We start from the raw sequence: 20,489 nt of genomic DNA, 5'->3' as shown, positions 1-20,489 counted from the left end.
AATTGTACCTCTGTTGCTTTGTCAATGGTTGTCGTAGTGTATGCACCTGCGAACTACAAGAGCCTAGTGAGGTTGGCCGATGGGTCGGTGGATGATTCTTTCCAGAGGACATCCATCGGCTCATTGTCTGGAGTGGTAGCAGTTGTGGATTCCAATTTTCTTTTCTTTCTCTATCTCTTAACAACGGCCTTGTGCTGTGGGCTGTAAAATACATCAAGAGGGGGAATTTCTTCTATTCTCAAAACAATCTCAGAGGTGGGGGTAACAGGAATGTGTTCTATTTCTTGAGTATTCACAATTCCCCTTGTTACAATTTCCGGAGTTGTTTTCTAATGTGTCATTTGCATCTCCTGTGCTTGTTCCTCTGTGTTGATTTTTTTGTTGAAATTATCCCACTCCTCTTCCAAATTAATTACCTGAGGCTTTATTAGTTGTAAAGAGGGAGTATGGCTTTCCATCTGCTTGATGGTTGAAGTTTGTTCATCTGTCTTTGTTGCAGACTGGGTTGTATCCTTGATTGATTCCCTGCTCCTGCTTTTCCTATTTTCTGATGACTTCTCGGATCCCTTGGCAGATTTCTCTCAGGATTCCTCTCTAGAATTAGTTTTAGATTTTTCCTTAGAGTCACCATCTATGCTTACACTAGGAGTGGGATCCCTTATTGGTTCAATTAACAATTGGTCCAATGGGACCTTTGATAATCTCTTCTCTCTGTAGCTATAAAATGCTTCAAGACCCTCTTGATCAAAAATTATCTATGCCATATGCTTCACTTCTTTGAAGGTATTCTTCTGTAAGAAAACATCATCAAATGGGTCCTTCTCATTGCTGAATATTTTTATTTTGACCATAGTGGTAAAATCCTTGACAATACCGAATGGGTCGTATTGTCTTCCGGGGAACTTAGGTAATCATAGAGACAACATATTATCTACTTCCTTGAATGCATGCCCAAGGTCATGTAATGCGAACACTCCACGTGACACAGGAAATTGAGGCCAAATGACCTTCTTTGACTACTTCAATGTTTTTCTCATTCCTCCTTCACTGCATGTCTGATAAGTTATCTCTCTAGCCATTAATTTATCTAGGACATAGAAAGGGAGAACATGGGGAGAGGTGATGCTGCCAAATACTCTGATATATGTAAATGTCTCTTCCCCAAACCATCGGGCTACTGGGAGGATGTCTACCTCGGCTTCTTGGGAGAATATGGGGGCATCTCGGTTATAAATTTGTTTACGGATAGGAAGCATAACCCAGTGACAAATCTTGAAAAAATGTGGTTCAAAATTGGATTCCCACATGTCTTTGTGGTGGATGTGAATAGGAAGTGGATCTTGAATAGTCCACTTCCATCCCATAAGAGGGAATTTAGAACCAAAACAAATAGCGTCCATTACATAAGCACTCATGAAAAACGGAGGGTAAACCCTCAAAGCAATACTTATTTTACTTCTATACTCTATAATTGCTTTAGCTAAATTATCAGACAATATTTGTGCCCAATTTATTATTGTTGCATTAACGGCTGCATCTATTAAGGGCAACCATTCTGAGGAGAATTTGTTACTGTCGGGTTTGCTAAATAGTCTACATAGCATAGCCACAGCAAAACGGAAAGGGGAACAAATAGATGCGGTGGGTACATATCGTTTTTGTCTTTCTTGATTCTTTCATAATTATTTTACCAATTCTTTGTGTAGTCCGTCGGGTCCTCATGTTCTTTGACGAATTTCTCAACAAATTTCCTGTTGTAGATAACTTGTGGCTCCGGTAGGTGGTACATAAGCCTTAGGTTATCTGCAGTGAAAGATCCTATAACTTCATGGCCTCCTATTTTGAATTCTCTGTCAGATATATCAGCATCATCAATGATCCACTTAACCATGTCGGTATAGGGGATATTTTTGGTCGTGCAGCTATTCGGTGCATAAATGAGCATGCAAGCTCAGTGATGGAAGCATCAGAGGAATCGCGCCCATCAATGGTATTTGTTGTCTCAAGAATCCTTGGTTGTTCTTCCTCCACTAATTGATACATAGCCTCCCATGTAGTCGTCCTTGCTTCCTTATTACATGTAGTATCCGTGAATAGAGGAGTCATTTTTGACTTCTTAGAGGTGACTGCTTTCCCTTTCTTCACCATAGCTTTCAGCGTCCTGTTCTGCGAATTTTTCCTAAAAGTTTCAAGAGGAACAATTTATCGGATAAAAATGATATTGAAAGTAGATGAAGAAAACCAGTAAAGGTGATAAAGGTGTTTTATTTGAAATCACGTAAGAAGATATCAAATCGTGTTAAATGACCTTTCACACATAAATGCAATTAATGCTTCATAAATGCTGACTAATGATCCGTTATCTTTTAACTTGAATGTCCATAAATATGCACATGCTAAATCGGCAAACAATCTCATAGGGTGGTGAGCCTTTAAATTGTGATAATAGCAATTTTGCGATTTTGAAAGCAATATCGCAGATCGCTATATCGCATAATTCATTTTCATTTAACTTACCATTTTTTGAGTTTGTGCGAAATGTGAGATGCGAGAAACAAGCGTCATCACTTGCCAGGCTTTCTTTTTTAATGAATAATGGACCTCCACATGTGTTGGTGGAAAGATTAAGAGATGGGTCCAGGTTGAGATTGCATTTCGCAATATCGGCATATAATAGGTTGAGGCTTGTGTTGTATGACTGAAATGTGATGCGAGAAGGCTATTATACCATCGCAATTTCGCAGATCACAATCCTTCAGGGTAGCCTCTTAAGAGAAGTCTTTTATAAACAGCGATGTTGCGATGCAAGACTTTAGCTTTTTAAAGAAGCTTTAAGGACTTTCTAACATTATGACCGTTTTTCGAATATAGATTTGCTTTTTTTATTGTTTCATCGTAGATCGTGGTGGGTTAGAAAGGTATCGTTTGTGATGCATTTCATGCTAAATATGAAAAAGTAGCATTTTAATGGTTTTATAGGTTTTGTTTGATATCTTGATTTATTCTAAAAATAAAAGAAATACCTACATGCTAGGATTGATTTTTTGGGTATATATATTTTTTGAAAGGGTCCCCATTTATTAAAGTAATATTTTACTACTAACGTTAATAAATGGGGGGGTTGTTGACAAGCACAACAAATAGTCATTTCCTAGCTAGAAATAATTATTCTATTGTCTCCATACATGGCTCCTAGCATACTTCCTGTTGTCATCCCACCTAAATTGGATTGGCAATTTAATAATGCTTATGTGCACCAAATATAGTGTATGATCTATTGTACATTAGAAAATTTAATCTAGCATTAGGAATTAAAACGAATATCTCCTCTTTATCATTGCAACTCATTAAAAAAGATAAAATAACTCACACCTTCATATGTACAGAGAAGATAATATGCCTCCCTTCTTTTACTTCTACACAGAAGGTCGATTGTCCTGCTAGAGATTTTTCCGGCTTCTGTTTACATAACCCTCCAATTGCTCACAATTCAAAGTTTCCAATTGCACTACACTCACATATGTGACAACCCGAATTCTCTAAGGGCCTAACCAATGAATTTGGAATTTTTCCAAGTGCTTTAGAAACTTGCTATTTCACAATAATGCTAAATCCCCTACTTGAAATGCTTTCTATTTGACGCAACAATCATGCCACACCTTATCTCGTGCCTTATGTACTTTCTGATGAAATCCCATGTGCAATCAGTCTTCTTTGAGCTACCAAAATTCCTTTAGTTTGTGTGTCACTCCTATAGTATTTTTCATCTGCGTATATGCTACAATGAAAAAAATGGGTATGAGGAATTTCATTGACATGACTGAATCCTTCCCATTCACAAGTCTAAACAGTGTATGGCCAGTCAGATGCTTACAAGTGGTGCAATATGATCAAATAACCACTGGAATACGAAGGTTCTACCCTGCACACTAGTTTCTCCTTCCCTTTTACCTCATATCCTTGTGGCTGCTGCATATATATCTCTTCCTCGAAATCCCCATGGAGAAAGGTTGTCTTTACATCTAATTGTTCAATATGCAAATCTTCAGCTGCTACTAGACTTAAGATAGTTCTGATTGAAGTCATTTTAACAACATGAGAAAATATCTCATCAAAGTCTATACCCTTTTACTATGCAAACCCCTTCACCACAAGTCTAGCTTTATACTTTTTTCTACCTCCATCTTACTCCTTCAACCTGTAAACCCATTTATTATGCAATGTTGTTTTACTCGCAGTAAACCTAAATAAGTCCCAAGTCTGGTTATGTGCTAAGGATTCCATCTCTTCTTTCATGGCTTGCTCCCACTTCTTCCTGGTTTCTACCTGCACTGCTTCTTCATAACATTTTGGCTCACCATAATCAGTCAACAATACATAATATAATGAAGGAGAGTATCGTCTAGGGGGTCTACTTATCCTGGTAGATATTATAACACCACTTTCAGGTGTTTGAGGTGCTTGTTTATGTTGTGGTTTCTATTGTTGTTCTGGATGTTGATCATTATGATTTTCAGGCACCTTCACTTTTTCTTTGATGTCATCAAGAACTGTGTATTCTATGTTTTCTTTTTCCTATTTCTTTTCCTACATATGATCCTTATACAAAACCTTTTCATTGAATATGACATCTTTGCTCCTAATTATTTTGTGTTTTTCATAATCATTAAATCGATAACCAAAATCATTGACACCATATCCAATAAAGGTACATTTCTTTGATTTTTCCTCAAGCTTTGTTCTATTTTCTTTATTAATACGGACAAAGGCTTCACAACCAAAAGTCTTTAAAAATGAGTAGTTTACCTTTTTACCTGTCCATGCCTCCTCTGGAATACCTCCATCCAAGGAACTTGAAGGCCCTCTGTTTATTATATAAACAACAGTATCTACAGCATCTGCCCAAAATTGTAAAGGCAATCCTGCATGCAATCTCGTGCACCTTGCACGCTCCATGATTGTTTTGTTCATCCTTTCTGACACACCATTTTCTTGTGGTGTTCCTGGAACTATCTTCTCTCTGCAAATTCCATTCTTTGAACAGTACCTATCAAAATTTTTGCTGCAATATTCACCTCCATTGTCTGATCTAAGACACTTCAACCTTTTTCCTGTCTCATTTTCAACCAAATCTTTCCATTTCTTGAAAGTATCAAATACATCAGATTCATTTTGAATACAATAAATCCAGGTTTTTTTTTGTTACATCATCAATAAAATTAACATAATAACGGGAGCCACCGAGAGATGATACCTGAGAAGGTCCCCATACATCTGTATGCACAAGCTCTAATTTTTCACTCTTCTTTTCTTTCCAAACTCTAAGGAATCTGACTCTCTTATGTTTTCCATAAACACAATTTTCACATAATTTTAAATCAACATGCTTCAAACCTAGCAACAAATTTCTTTAGTGAAGAATCTGCATCCCCTTCTCACTCATGTGCCCAAGCCTATGATGCCACAATGATGTATCTTCTCCTGTAGAGGTTAAAGCATTAACAGAATTAGAAATACCATTACATAAATATAATGTACCAATATGTTTTCCTTTTGCTATTACCAGGGATCCTTTAGTGACCTTCTAGGTTTTATCTATAAAAGTGGTTACACAACCTTCACCTCCCAACTGCTCTGTTGAAATCAAAATTTTCTTTAGATCTGGAACATGCCTTACATCCTTTAATAGTCGTTGATTTCCATTCTGTTGTTTTATGAAAACTATACCCATTCCAATGATTTTACAAGGTTTATCATCACCCAATCTAACCTATCCAAAATATCCTTGAACATAATCATGAAAATGTTTCCTATCAAGTGTGGCATGGAATGAGGCCCATGAATCTACCACCCAGGCATCAATAATATTTTCTAATGAAAGAATCAAATCATCTTGCAACACATCACCCGTCACATTCGTTTCATGATTGTTTTCTTGTTACGTGTCTCCTTCTTTTACCTTCTAAGACTTGCAGTCTTTCTTCAGGTATCCTTTCTTCCCGCATTTCCAGTGCACTATCCCTGATATAGACTTGGATCTACCTTTCCTTGACTTATGGCGATATCTTGGGCTCTTTCCTCTTTCCATTTTTCTTCCCCTAGTCTCTGCAGTCAAAGCATTATGTGATGTCTCACCGAAGCTTTTCCGTCACATTTCCTTACTAAGGATTGCACCGACAACATCATCAAACTTTAAAGTACTAGATACAGAGATAGAGTTAGTAATGGCCATAACTAAACCATTACAGCTTTTCGGTAATGAGCATAGAAATAACATAGCCCTAACTTCATCATCAAAATTTACCCCTACAGAACTGAACTGACTGGTAATTGTATTAAATTCAATTAAATGATCAAAAATAGATCCACCTTTTAACATCTTCATATTAAATAAATGCTTCATAAGAAATACCTTATTTGAGGCCAAGGGGTTTTCATATAGTTTGGCCAATGCCGACCTTAAACCCTTTGTTTTCATTTCCTTTGAAATATTAAAGGCTACTGGCACCGCTAGGCACAGCTGTATTGTTCCAAGTGCCTTTCTGTCGAGAATATCCCATTCTGTGTTTGTCATACTCATCGACTTCTTTGTCTTTCCGCTCAATGGTTGGTACAAATAATCTTCCATCTGCATCTTCCATAGCCGGTAGTTTTGGCCATTAAATTTTTTGACCCTAAACCTACCATCTTCCACCATTACTCCCACTTGAACCAATAACCCTTCTCTCCTGCAATTTTATCAACAAATAGACCTTTGGCTTTGATACTAGTTGTTATCAAATTATATAGGAGTCGTCTAACGAGGCGAAGGAATTGCCCAGACAACTAAAAGTGGCCGGAATCCGGGTAAAAAAAATTCAAAAAATCTTGTAGATGCAGTGTTTGAATTTTGTTTTTGATGGTGGAAATGGATTCAGCACCATCAAAAACGTCTAAGGCACCTAAAATTTTGAAGTTTAACAACTATAACTTGGATTTACAAAAATCCTTGCCGGATTTTCTCTAAATATGACCAGAATTTCCATAACTTTCCAGGCAAGTCCTCTGCCTCGTTAGACTATGCGAATTATATATTATAGAGAAATGGAACACATAATCAATACTACATAAATATAAACATAGAAAACATATAAAACAAGAGAGAGACAGATATACGTGGTTCACCCAATTTGGGCTACGTCCACGGGAAACAGCCAGTGCTTCCTTTTATATTATCGAGCAAGCTAAAGAGATACAACCTACAGCAGATCCGTTGTAATTCCATATTCGCTCTCACACAACCTCCTCTCTCTTTCTCACTCAGAATACAAATCTACATAGACGCAATACAATTCCCTCATATATAGCGAGGGGTTACCTTCTAGGGCAAAAAACCCTAAATTAAACATAACTTCTACCTGTTATCACTTAGATTTTCCTTAGAAGTTATTGAAAAGAAGGAAAGGATCCAAGGTAACTACAAACCAACTTTTAGACTCAGGTGCTAGCCCACCTAGTCCAGAGAGGGCTCTCTCTTTATGATTTAGCTATGTTTGAAAGGATTTTAGGCTAGTATTAATGTTCAATGAGGTTGTTTTGTTTGAGAGTGGTGGAGTTCTGAAACAAATGGGCAAACTAGACTTTTAGGCCATTGAGCTATGGAATCAATCAGGGATAATTCACTGGATTATGTCAAATTGCTGAGGTATGAGTTCAACAGGCAGGATAGCAGAGTAAAAACAAACTTTGGGGCTTGAATGGATGATAGTTCTGCTCAAAACTAGAGGGCAATCAAGAATCCTCAAGTTAGGATTAGAAAGACAAAAGGAAGATAGGTCAACTAGCAGAGGGCATATACTAGAGACTTATTAGAGAATACAGGGATATAGGAGCCGTTAAGAATTCCTTTATCGAGATAGTTTAGAAGAAAACATAGAAATGGTAATCTGTTGATAGCAGAGAGCAATAAAGCTAATTCTGATATACTTTGATTATTTTACCATTTAGATTTAAGATGCATGAAATATTGAAACATATAGAAAGCACATAAAATCACAAGGATAGAATACTTATTTGTAATTATATTGCATGGGAATCTAATGAAATGTCCTCAACTTTCATTCCTTTTCCAGCAAAAATCCAAATTTGAGTACAAAAGCTTTCTCAGCTTGATAGCATAGATTTACAAAGATGTTATAGAATCCACCCACAATACTTTGAATGGAGAAGTATTTATACAAAAATTACATCAAAAATATCTCATAACCACATGAGATTTATTATAGGGAATACAAAATATATTTTACAAAAAAGATAGAGACAGATGAAAATTGATTGTTGCTGTCCCTCTATTTATGAATGAACTGGAGGTTGAAACTCGGATTTGCGTCTTACTGTTGCTTTAGTCATTGTGTGCTGGATCTTTGTTTACTCTTCCCTACTGATACTCTTTCCCTGTTCCTGATACTCTTTAGCTGTTTACTAGACTTTACCTCAGTAAATATTTTCTATTTACCTCAGAGTTACCATAGTAATTTATAGGATATCGGTCGTATTGGTCCACCATTCTTCATTCGGTATCTTCATCCTGATTAATTTCCTGTATATTTCATCAACTTCAGTGTACTTAGAAAAATTGGGTTGGACGGTAAACAGGTGTTTCACTTCATGCTCAATATAGAAAATATTTTCCAAACCATCATACAACACTTTTCCTGTAAGTAGTGCTTTCACTGTGGAAGAGCTGGCTTGATTTTGGCTTGTTTGTGCAGTTTCTCAATGTAGTCATCATGAGTCATCAGCTTGTCATTTATGACCAGTGGGCTTGGAAGTCCTTTATCCCTTAGAATGTCATATTTTAACATAAAATCATCTATGTCCTCTTGAATACTTTGACATCTTTTTTCCAGGTTAAGCATTAAGTTCTTTTTAGTAAGAACTTTCTTAATTTCAAGGATAGTACCAGTTTGATCCTCGATATCCCATTGTTCCAGCTGGTGCTTGATTTTTTCTATTCAAGAAGTTGATCAATTGGGTTGCCTCTTCATCTTTCTCTCTGAATTCTTCCCTGGACTTCTGTATAGCCTCTGTAGCTAGTTTAACTAACTCAGTCTATTCAAAAATTATTTGGATAAAAGACCAAATATCATTGATGGAATCAATGATATTGGTCCATAAAATCTCTCTAATATCTCTCAAAGGCTTTTCCAATGTTAAGTCCTTCTCTAATGTCTTGATTCTTTCAGTCATCCTTCTATTTTTTCTCTCTTCTTCAGTGTAATTAATTTGTGATAGCTCATAATTGTTTTCCAAGCTAGTAACCATTTCTTTTAGTTTATTTATTTCAGTTGCTTGGATTTTCATTTCCTCCATGGACTTTATTAAGTCCTCTGTTTTCCTTGTTGAAGTTACTGCTGCTTTTGATGTACTTGTTGTTGTTGTTACTGGCAGAGCTGTTGCTAGGGGAATGTTGGGTGCCAAAGATGTTGCAATAGTAGATGGCACTGCTGTAGAAATTATGGGTATTACAGTCTAAGGAATGGTGGTCAGCTCGCCCTGTTTGGACTGCAAATCTTTTTCTAGTTCTTGCTCTGTTTCTTTCAACTGTTCATTCAACTTAAGGACCAAGTCCATAAGTTCTTCCTCATTTTGTTTCTCAATTACTTCTGCAGTTTGTGGATGTAGAAGGGGAGGGAGTTTGAGTTGTTTCCTGAGTGCAGCAATGTCATCATTCTTTTTCTTTATCAATATTTCAGCTACTTTAACATCTTTGGGATCATGTCCCAACTCAATCACCAGGTCTTCTAATGATTTTATCCTGGTGTCCTTAGCCTGAGAAGAGGCTTTTTCCAACTGTAACTGTGTTGTAGTATTACTCAGAGAATTCTGCAACTGATGTGCAGTGATGGCTTTACTGGTCAATGTGGAATAGACCATCTCACCCGTTTACTTATGGAGCTCAATCTGATCAATTGGGTGGATGTCTCTGGCAAGAACTTCAAAATTTGTTTTTAAATAATCAGCCATGGACTTTGGTTGTTGTACTGTTGGCTTCAAAAAGCTCATCTGCATCTTTCCCTCTTTGATGTCAAAGGCTGACATCAACCTTGTTTGATTTGTAGGAGCCATTTTCAGATATTGGGCATAGGTTTGAGCTTTGAGCTTCTCATTCCTAGCTTTAATCTCTTTGTACTTTTCTTTCAAATATTGGCTCTGCTTTGAAGCTATCCTTAGTGATGACACTTCTACACTTGGTTGCCTGCTTAGTGCTTGTGTTTGAGAGGTTGCCTGCTTAGTGCCTGTGTTTGAGAGGTAGATGGTATCTCCCCTACTAGTGTTGTCTGTACTGTGTCACTTCTTGTCTCTTCATATTCCTACTCGAACAGAGGATTCAATCTCTGCCTCTTCACATATACTTGGTCCAATGGCATTGTAGAGGGGCTAGCCTCATTCCTACTTCTTTTTTGAATTTGCTCCTCATTAAGAGGGGTCTGCAATATTGGAGGGTTGCCCATGTTTGTATCAGTCTGGGTCAACTCCTCAGAAATGCTCTGTGACCCTGAATCTTTTCCCTGTCCTGAAGTCTCTGGTTGTCCTGATGTTTGTGCACTATGCTCTTGTGTTGGTCTCTGTGAAGATTCTCTAGGCACCTGTACAAAGGGATCCAGATCAAGTCTTCTTTCCAAATCTTTCAAAACATTTTCTACTTCAACTTGTGTACTATCTTGTTCTATAAGTGTTCCCTCCACCCATTCATTTTGATTTGCATACTGTTCTATCTCTGGAATTCTATGATGGATGTAGGGGGATAGTTTATGCTTCTGCCTTCTGTCACAGATGAAGCTATGAGGATCATAAGGCCAGATGAAACTCTTTTTCAATCTCAATCTCAAGGATTTCCTCTGCCTCTTTCCCTGCTTTTCTGTTGTTGCAAATAAATGGGCCTACGTGATCCTTTATCCTTAGTTGAGCTTTCTTCTTAGTCTTCATAAAGTCAAGAACTGTAGATCAATGGCCTCCTTTGAAAGACTTGTGATTTTACTCTGCAATTTCCCTTTTACTTTGCTGCTTTTTTTTATATTTATGACAGAAACATTGAAGCTTAGGGCCTTCTCTTCGGGCTTCAACTCCAAAATTACCATCCAATCAACACTGAACATTATGAAGGATATAGTATGTACAACTGAACTGGTAAAATTAGTAAATTGCGTCAACATAATGCTTCAACATCTGACCATTTATAGGTCCTCCTTCTATCTCTGCAGCATCCAATTATTTGAGAAAGTAAGCATTGTTGCCTCTGAAGGCATATATAATGTATGGCCCTTTCCATAGGAAGTCAAACTTCCCATGTTTCCCTTTTTCTTCTCTTCTGGAATCCCACTTCAAAACTTTCTCACCAAAATAGAATTTTTCTGCCTTGGTTCTTTTATTAAAAACTTTCTTAAGTTTTTCTTGCAATTCTTGGGCTCTGAGGTATACTTCTTCCTTGGTTTGCTGCAGGTGAATAGTTTGATTGATTCTTCTCTGAATATCATTTTCTTCAACTTGATATTCCTGGAGCAGTTTCATAACTGGAACTCCTAATGATGAGGGGAAAACTGCCTCCATCCCATAGACTAACTGATAGGGACTGGTACCAATATATTTCTTAGTTGTAAGCTTGTCTACCCATAAAGCATTGATCAGTTTCTTGTTCCATGTTTTCTTATTGTCTTCCAACAATTTTTTAATAATATTAATTAAGCTTTTGTTGGAGGATTCAGCAAGTCCATTTCCCTGGGGATAGTAGGTTGTGGAGTGACCAAGGGTGATATTGTATTTATGATAGAAATCAATCATTCTTTTTTATTTGAAAGTTGCAGCATTGTCTGTGATAATTTTGTTGGGGCAACCAAATCTGGACAGAATATTAGCCTCTAGGAAACCTATGATAACAGTGTTAGTGGCTTGTCTGGAGGGAATGGCTTCTATCCACTTGGTGAAGTAGTCTGTGGTAGTCAGTATCCATTTATGTTGGGCAGAAGAGGGGGGATGAATTTCACCAATGAAATCTAGACCCCATTGTTGAAATGGTTTTTCTGTAGAAATTGGTTTCAAAGGTAAAGGTAGAAGTTTTTGTTTTCCTTCAAAGATCTGACACTTGTGGCAAGATGTTACAAACTTTTTTACTTCAGAAAACAAAGTTGGCCAGTAAAACCCCGCCCTCAGGATTTTATCAGTTGTTGTCTTCTAGTAGAGGTGTCCTCCACAATCACTTGCATGAAATTCTTGGAGTACTTTGTCAGATTCCTCCTTTAACAAACAGTTTAACAGAATGCCTTCATGATTTTTCCAAAATAAAGTATTATCCATAATGAAAAATTTCGAAGCTTTCATTTTCAAAAACCTACTCTTAGTTCTAGATAACCCTGGAGGAGCCTGCAGGTTTTGTAGAACATATATAATATCAGCATACCAGGGGGAATCTAGAAAGGGTTGGCTGATCTGTGGAGTCACCATCTCCTCTCCATTGTCCAATTCTGCAATAAATTTATACCTAAGGCCTGGCAATTAGTTTCAACCATGAGTTTAGCCAACCCATGGCCTTTGATTAATTTTGTAGGTTTAATCTCTATGTCATACTCCAATATGGTAGCCATCCACTTTCCCCTTTTGCCATCAACTCCATTCTAGGTGAGAATGTCTTTGACCACAACATTGGGAACATGAGCTACAATATGAGAATACAACATATAGACTCAGAAATCTTTGATGGCTTGTACCAAAGTGAAATCCTGTTTTTCCATTATATTATTCTTTAAGGATACATCTCTTAGAGCTTTACTGAAGAAAGCTATTGGTTGTTCAAATCCTTGATCATTTTTCTGTAGAAAAATTGCAGCAATGTTATGTTCAGATGCAAAGGAAAAAATAATAAATTCTCTGTCAAACATTGGACTTATGAGGACAGGTGTCCAAGTTAAGGCTAGTTTTATTTCTTCGAATGATTTTTTAGCCTCTATTGTCCACTTAATGGCTGAATCCTTTTTCAACATGTTATTCAATAATCTAATTAGTTCAGCTAAATTAGAGATGAATCTTCTTAAAAAAAATATTTTCCCTAAAAATGCCTGAATTTCTTTAATGTTTCTTGGGTGAGATATTTGCAAGATAGATTCAATCCTGGTTGGGTCAATCTGGATTCCATCTTTAGAGATAATGTGGCCTAACAGTTTTCCTTCTTCCAACCCAAATAAAGACTTCTTTGGGTTCAGAGAAATGCCATATTTTATGCGTTTAAGAAAAACTTGTCTGAGATGATCCAAGTGTTGTTGATCTGACTTAGAAAACATTGTAATATCATGAAGGTATATAACTAGGAAGTCATGGATTTCCTTTGCAAAGGCAATATCCATTGCCCTTTGAAAGGTGGCTCCTGCATTTTTTAGTCCAAAAGGCATTTTAACATACATGAAGGTGCCCCATGGGGTTGTGAATGCAGTTTTTGCTTGGTCATCAGGATGGACTAAAATTTGGTTGTAACCTGAGAATCCATCTAAAAGTGAAATCCTTGTGGAACCTACTACCCTTTGCAGTATGTGATCCATTTTAGGTAAGGGATAGTTGTCTTTGAGTGAGACTTTGTTCAAGTTTCTATGGTCAACACACAGTCTACCATTTCTATGTTTTCTTCTAAAATATCTCGATAAAGGAATTCTTAACTGCTCCTCTATCCCTGTAGTTTTTCTCTAATAATTCCCTGGTATAGGATTCTTAATTGCCCTCAGCCAATTGACTTATCTTCCTTTCCTCTTTCTAATCATAACTTGAGGATTCTTGATTGCCCTCTAGTTCTGAGTAGAACTATCATCCATTCAAGTTGCAAAGGTTTTTTTACTCTGCTATCCTGCCTGTTGAACTCATACCTCAGCAATTTGACTTAATCCAGTGAATTATCCCTGATTGACTCCATAGCCCAATGGCCTAAAAGCCTAGTTTGCCCATTTGTTTCAGAACTCCACCACTCTCAAACAAAACAACCTCATTGAACATTAATACTAGCCTAAAATCTTTTCAAACATAGCTAAATCATAAAGAGAGAGCCCTCTCTGGACTTGGGTGGGCTAGCACCTGAGTCTAAAAGTTGGTTTGTAGTTACCTTGGATCCTTTCCTTCTTTTAATAACTTCTAAGGAAAATCTGAGTGATAATACTACCATCAGATCTCCACCTAATGAATGGCCTAGATTGACTACAAAATTACAACATTTTACAAGGCAATTTTACATCTATTTTTAGCTTCGGGGGCTCTGCCCCCGATCCCCAGTCAGGGGGGGGGCTCCTAAAGATCGTTTTCGCCCCCCCTGGACCCCCCTTGCAACATAAATATTATGAGAGGCGTTGCCGACACATTACGAACTATGGTCCAATGTGGTGATACCTATGAATAAAGAAGATAATCAGGCTCCACACCCAACACATTGTTACAACAAATAGTTTTGCATCGGGAAAGTCATCATCCAAACTCCATGCTTATTCTCCTATAATGGTTCTGGAGAGATGATCTGGACTTGCATTCAAGTGTCCAGGTTTAAACACCACCTCGAATTAATACTCCTGAAACAATAGCAACCATCGACAAATGTGACCCCCCTAACACAGGCTTATTGACCTAGTACCCCAATGCAAAATGATCTGTGTACAAATTGAACTCATTGCCTAAGAGGTAACGTCGATATTTATGTAAGGCATATACCATGGCCAATCCCTTGAACTCTATAGAAATGTAGTTTTACTCAGCAATAGATAATTTTTTTCTAGCAAATGCAATTGGGTGGTCCACATCAACTTCTCCAGGTTGCACTAACACAACTCCTGTGCAATGGATGATTCATATACATGTACATGAAATTATTGTTCCAATCAGTAAAAATTAGGATAGGCATGTTGATCATCTTTTCCTTTAGCTTATCCAAGGCTTCTTGGCACTCCTTCGTCCATTCAAATGGGGCATCTTTCTTTAGTAGACACTCCATGGGTGCAGTTATGCGAGCATAACATTTTATAAATTCCCAGTAATAACTGGTGTGACTCAATGCAACACAAAACTTCTGAATCAACATAGGGGGAGGGAGGTCTACTATAATCATAATCTTTGCAGGGTCCATTAGTAACCCCCATTTGTACATAATGTAGCCTAGTAGGATGCTAAAGGGTGACCAAAAAATTTACTTCTTAAGGTTCAAGGAGATTTGCAGTTGTTTACATCAGTCTAGCATCAATCATAACACTTCATTATGATTTTGTAGTAAGCTAAACACTATCAAATCATCAAAATAGGCCTCCTAGAATCTGTGTATGAACCCCTTAAAGGGCACTATTACTACCCTAAAAAAAATAGATGGTGCATTCTTTAGACCAAAGGGAATCAACGTATACTGAAAGAAACCCCACTCTGTCATGAATGTAGTCTTGGGCTAATCTTCCTTAGTGATCCTAATTTGGTGATATCCTGAAAATCTATTAGTAAAAGAGTAGGCCTCTTGACCCCTAACACTATCTAAGACTTCATTTGTAAACAAGGTGGGAAACGGTTCATGTACACATTCATCATTAAGTTTTCTCAAGTCAATGAAAATATGGATCTCGCTTGCTTTGTTGTTCTACACCACCATAGGGTTTATCCACTCTAATTCCTCCACTAGCTCAATGATCCCAGCTTCCAGCATCCTATCTAACTCCTTATTTACCTTTTGCTTATACTTCAAATTAATTTAGTAGGGCCTCTAATTTACCAATTTTGCATTTGGATTGAGAGGAATTCACATCTCTCCCTTTTCTCCCATGATACCTTTCATCTCACTGAAGGTGTTAGGGAACAAGTCCTGGTACTCCTTAGAAAATACACTGTTATCACTCAGGTTGTTCCCCAAAGTTGTAAGAAAGGGAATACGGCCGAGGTAACCACAGACCAATCTTTTAGATACAGATTCTAGCCAACCTATATCCAGAGAGGGCTCTCTCTTTGTGATTTAGCTTTGTTTTGAAATCTGTTAGGCTAGTTATGAAGTTCAAGGGTTTTGTTTTGGGTTTGGATGGTGGAATTCAATATAAAAGTGAGGCAAACTGAATAGTTCAGTCCATTGGGCATGATGGAGTCAAAGAAGGATGGCTTTCTGGATTTGGTTTCTTAACAGAAGATGGTATCACAGAGCAAAGTAGTCAAACATGGAACAAATATAGGCTGAAATCAAATGGAATGGACTCAAATAGATGAAGGGCAGTTAAGAATCCTTCAACATATTGGAAGAGAAAAAATGGATGATTACTGGTAAGGAGCAATTAATAATTCCTTAGCAAATAGTCAAAATGCAAGAACCAGGAAAGCGGGAGCAACTAAGAATTCACTGCTTATATTAATTCTGAAGAAAACACAAAGAATAATAAAGATTGAAGACAGAGTGCAGTTTAAGCAAATTCTGAATTAATCCTTTTCTTTACCATTCAGATTATGAAACAAATGATATAAAAAACAAGAAAACTGTAAAACATGAGATATAGGGGACTTATTGATCGGAGTTTAATTCAAGAATTCTGTGACAAGTCTTCTACATCAATTCCTCATCCAGTAGGCCAGACAACAAATGGTTCCAACAGCTTTTTATTCCAAAGTTTCAGTATTGCAGCCAAAATCTATGAATACCCACCAACCCCAAATACTTCGTTTGGGGGAGTATTTATACAAAATATCTTTACAAAATATCTGATGGACATAATATCTAGTGATGACTAATCTCTTTTTTTACAATAGATAGAGACAAACAATCTCGAAAACAGGGAAAGGATAAACTGATGATGTGCTGGTTGTTCCATCTTTATCGGATGTACTGGAGGTAGGTTCTGTGAGTCAGTCTACAACTGTCTTCCACTGATACTCTGTGCTGGCTACTCTATCTTTATTGGATGTTTCTTGGACCCTGATCAGATACGCTTCGACCCGCTTGAGCCTCATTCATCTATGTTTAACTTATCGCGGAAAAATAACCCGAAATTTACGTTTTACTTAAGAGAAATTTATAAAATCCCCAACATGTCTTCCCACCATTGTTGCTCTGGCAATTTGTGCTTCTGAAGTTTCCTTAGGGTTTCATCAACCTCTGTATATCTGAAAAAATTAGGCTGGAGCTTAAACAGATGTTTTACCTCATGCTCAATATAAAATAAGTTCTCTAAATTATCATAGAGAATTTGGCCTGTGGGGAGTGCTTTTACTCCTGAGGCACTTGTTGATGAATTAACTTGATCAACAACATATTTGTTCAACTTATGTACATAATCTGTGTGTTTCATAAGCCAGTCATTATTTCCTAAAAGACTTGGTAATTATTTATCCTGCAAAACTGTAAACCTTTCCATGAAAGAATTAATTTCTACTTGCATATCTTGGCATCTTCTTTCCAAATTCTGCATTAAAGTTCTCTTGGTTAGAACTCTTTTGATTTCCAAAATGGTGCCTGTCCTGTCTGGGATGCTGAGTTGTTCCAGCTGTTCCCTATTTCTATTATTCAAAAATTGTATGAGCCAGTTGGCTTGATCAGGCATTTGTCCTAATAAAGCTCTTGATTTTTGAATCTCTCCATGTGCTGCATTCACTAAGTCAATCTGCTCATAAATAGTTTGGATAGATGAAAAACATTATTTAGGGATTGATTGATATTGGTCCAAAGAATTCCTTTGATTTTTGCCAGAGGCTTATCCAAAGTGAGATCCTTCTGTAATGTTCTCACTTTATTCTCTAATGCTTTAACCTCTCTTATTTTCTCTGCCACACTTATTTTGGATTTATCATAACCCTTTTCTACTTTTTCCAATTGCTCTTTCACTCGTTTCAATTCAAACACTTAGAGTCTCAATTCTTCCATGGCCTTTATCAATTCTTCTGTGCTCATACTTGTACTACTGCCTGGTGCTGTTGCTGTTGTTTCTGTACCTGTAATTACTTCTACTGTGGCTGCTGGGACATTAGGAGCCAATGTTGGTCCAATTGTTGAGGGGACTGCAGTTGTGACTGTAGGTATTACCTCAGGTGGCTGGGAGGTCGACTCTCCCTGCTTCTCTTTTAATGCCTTTTCCAGTGCCTGCTCTGTATCAGTTAATCTTTCATTGAGTTTCATGAACAAGTCCATCATGTCTTCCTCTGATTTCTGCTCTATGATTTTTGCAGTCTGAGGATGCCTTGAAGGAGGTAGCTTCAGTTGTTTCCTCAGGGCAGCAATGTTCTCTTCCTTCTTCTTGATTAGTTCCTTTATGCCTTTGGTATCTTTGGGGTCATGTCCCAGTTGCATGATGATCTCTTCTAAGGATTTGATTCTGTTATCCTTGGCTAGAGAAGAGGCTTTCTCCCAATGCAACTGAGTTGTTGTGTTTTCTAAGGAACTTTGCAACTGGTGGGCCAACATTGATTTGGCATTTAGTGTGGAATAAACCATTTCCCCAGTTTGTTTATGAAGTTCAATTTGGTCCAGTGGATGAATGTCTTTGGCTAGGACCTCCAAGTTTGTTCTGATGTAATCTACTGCCGATTGGGGTTGCTGTACCTTTGGCTTAAAATAACTCATTAACATTTTTCCTTCTTTAATGTCATAGGCAGACATCAATCTTTGCTAGGTTGAGGGGGCCATTTTCAAGTATTGATTATAGATTTCAATTCTCACGAGATCATTCCTGGCCTTTATCTCTGTGAAGGTTTTCTTAATGTCTGAGGCCTGCTTGCTTTGTGGCCTAGCGGATGACACCTCTACACTGTGTTGCCTTTCTAGCTCCTGCCTATGGGAGCTAGTTGATGTTTCTATCACTGGGGAAGTCTGTTGGCTGACTACCCTCTGACCTCTTAGATTGTCTGTTGTTTCTTCAATAATTTCCTCTTCTGACAGAGGATTCAGTCTTTTTCTCTTTGCTCCTGGTTGTTCAGTAGGTCCACTGATAGGTGTGGCCTCTTCTCTGTCTCTCTTCTTGCTTTTTTCCTCATTTAGAGGAGTTTGTAGTGCTAGAATTTCTGGTGCTTTAGTTTGGGTTGGAGGAATTTGCCCCTGATTCTGTTCTTCTGACGTTGCTGGCTGATCTGTCATTATAGGATACTCTGTGGTATCTACCTCTTTACCCTTTGAAGTCCCAGTGACTGATGTGCTGGTTTTTTGTGCAGGCTGCTGAGAAGTTCCAGCAGGATGTTCCAACTCCTGATTGTTGAGGCAGCTTGAAAGATACCTGTCCAAAAGAGTCCAGGTCAAGGGTTTTTCAAGATCGTTCATACCTTTTTCCATCTTTTCCTGTTCACTAATTTCCTCTATTAATTTCCCTTCTACCCATTCTTCCTGATTTGCATACTGTTCAATTTCTGGGATCCTATGATGTACATACACTGATAGCCTGTTTCTTACCCTTCTGTCACTTATGAAACTACATGGGTCATATGGCACCCACTGAAAACTCTTCTTCAATCTAAGATGGTCTTCTAAGATCTTTTCAGCATCTTCCCATGCATCCCTAGAATTGATGACATAAGGGCCTAACTGGTTTTTGATTCTCATCTGAGCCTTCTTCTTTACATTACAAAAGTGGGTTAAGTCTGCATAGATGATCTGCCTGAAATATTCTAATGCAAATAACCTCATGGGCACATATCTAGGCAAATTGAAAGGGCATAATTCACATCCATACATTCTGATTTCTGTGTGATTCTGGTAGAGGTACCAGTCACCTATCCTGTACTATTTGGAAAGCTGTAAAATCTTCTTCATGTCACCAGTAATCCTAGGAGGCTGGGTGCACAAATAAGTCAATGAATTCACTATAGGTATAAGGGGAATCATAGTTATGGAAGACTAAGCTCCAAAAGATCATAGACCTCCGATTTCCTTTTGAGTCTAATTTCTTGATGGGAAATGGAAAGCTGTCTGGCTGATAAGATAACAACAGATGGTATATAAAAGAAGTGTATTTGAAAACTCCTTCTCTATCCAAATTCAGGAATTGGTCATGGATTTTGTTGACAATAAAAGTGGCATAGTTATACTTGACAGTAGGGGGTTATCCTGGAGTAAATATAGATAATAGAACCAGGGTGATATCATCCACATATTCACTGGACTTAAATCCCAAGATCAAGGATATCATGTCAAGAATGAGTTTTCCAGTCTCAGTGAACCAGGTATGTAAATAGGGAGGTGGGCCTTGGGGCTGGCAGTTTGGTTTCATGAACATCTGAGCAATACGGGTTATCTCTGAGTTAGGCAATTGAGAAGCTTTTTCAAGCAAAAATCCCATGGAAAGATGAGCAAGGGGCTCAGTGGAATGGAAATGTATCATCTCATTGATGGATTCAGCAGTTATGGAAAAAAGGACAGTTTGTGAAGGTGACATAACTGCTCTGTGGACAGGGTCATAGCTGGCACAGCATTGGTGAATGATGTCTGGAAAAACATGGACTGAGGGAAGGAAGTACATGGGAAGGTTTGATTCCCATAGTCCAAA

The sequence above is a fragment of the Pinus tabuliformis genome, chromosome 6 (genome assembly GCF_031772625.1).
Source record: "Pinus tabuliformis cultivar Carrire ecotype Pingquan chromosome 6, CPIR1, whole genome shotgun sequence".
Taxonomy (NCBI): domain Eukaryota; kingdom Viridiplantae; phylum Streptophyta; class Pinopsida; order Pinales; family Pinaceae; genus Pinus; species Pinus tabuliformis.
This window is presented reverse-complemented; position numbering follows the sequence as displayed.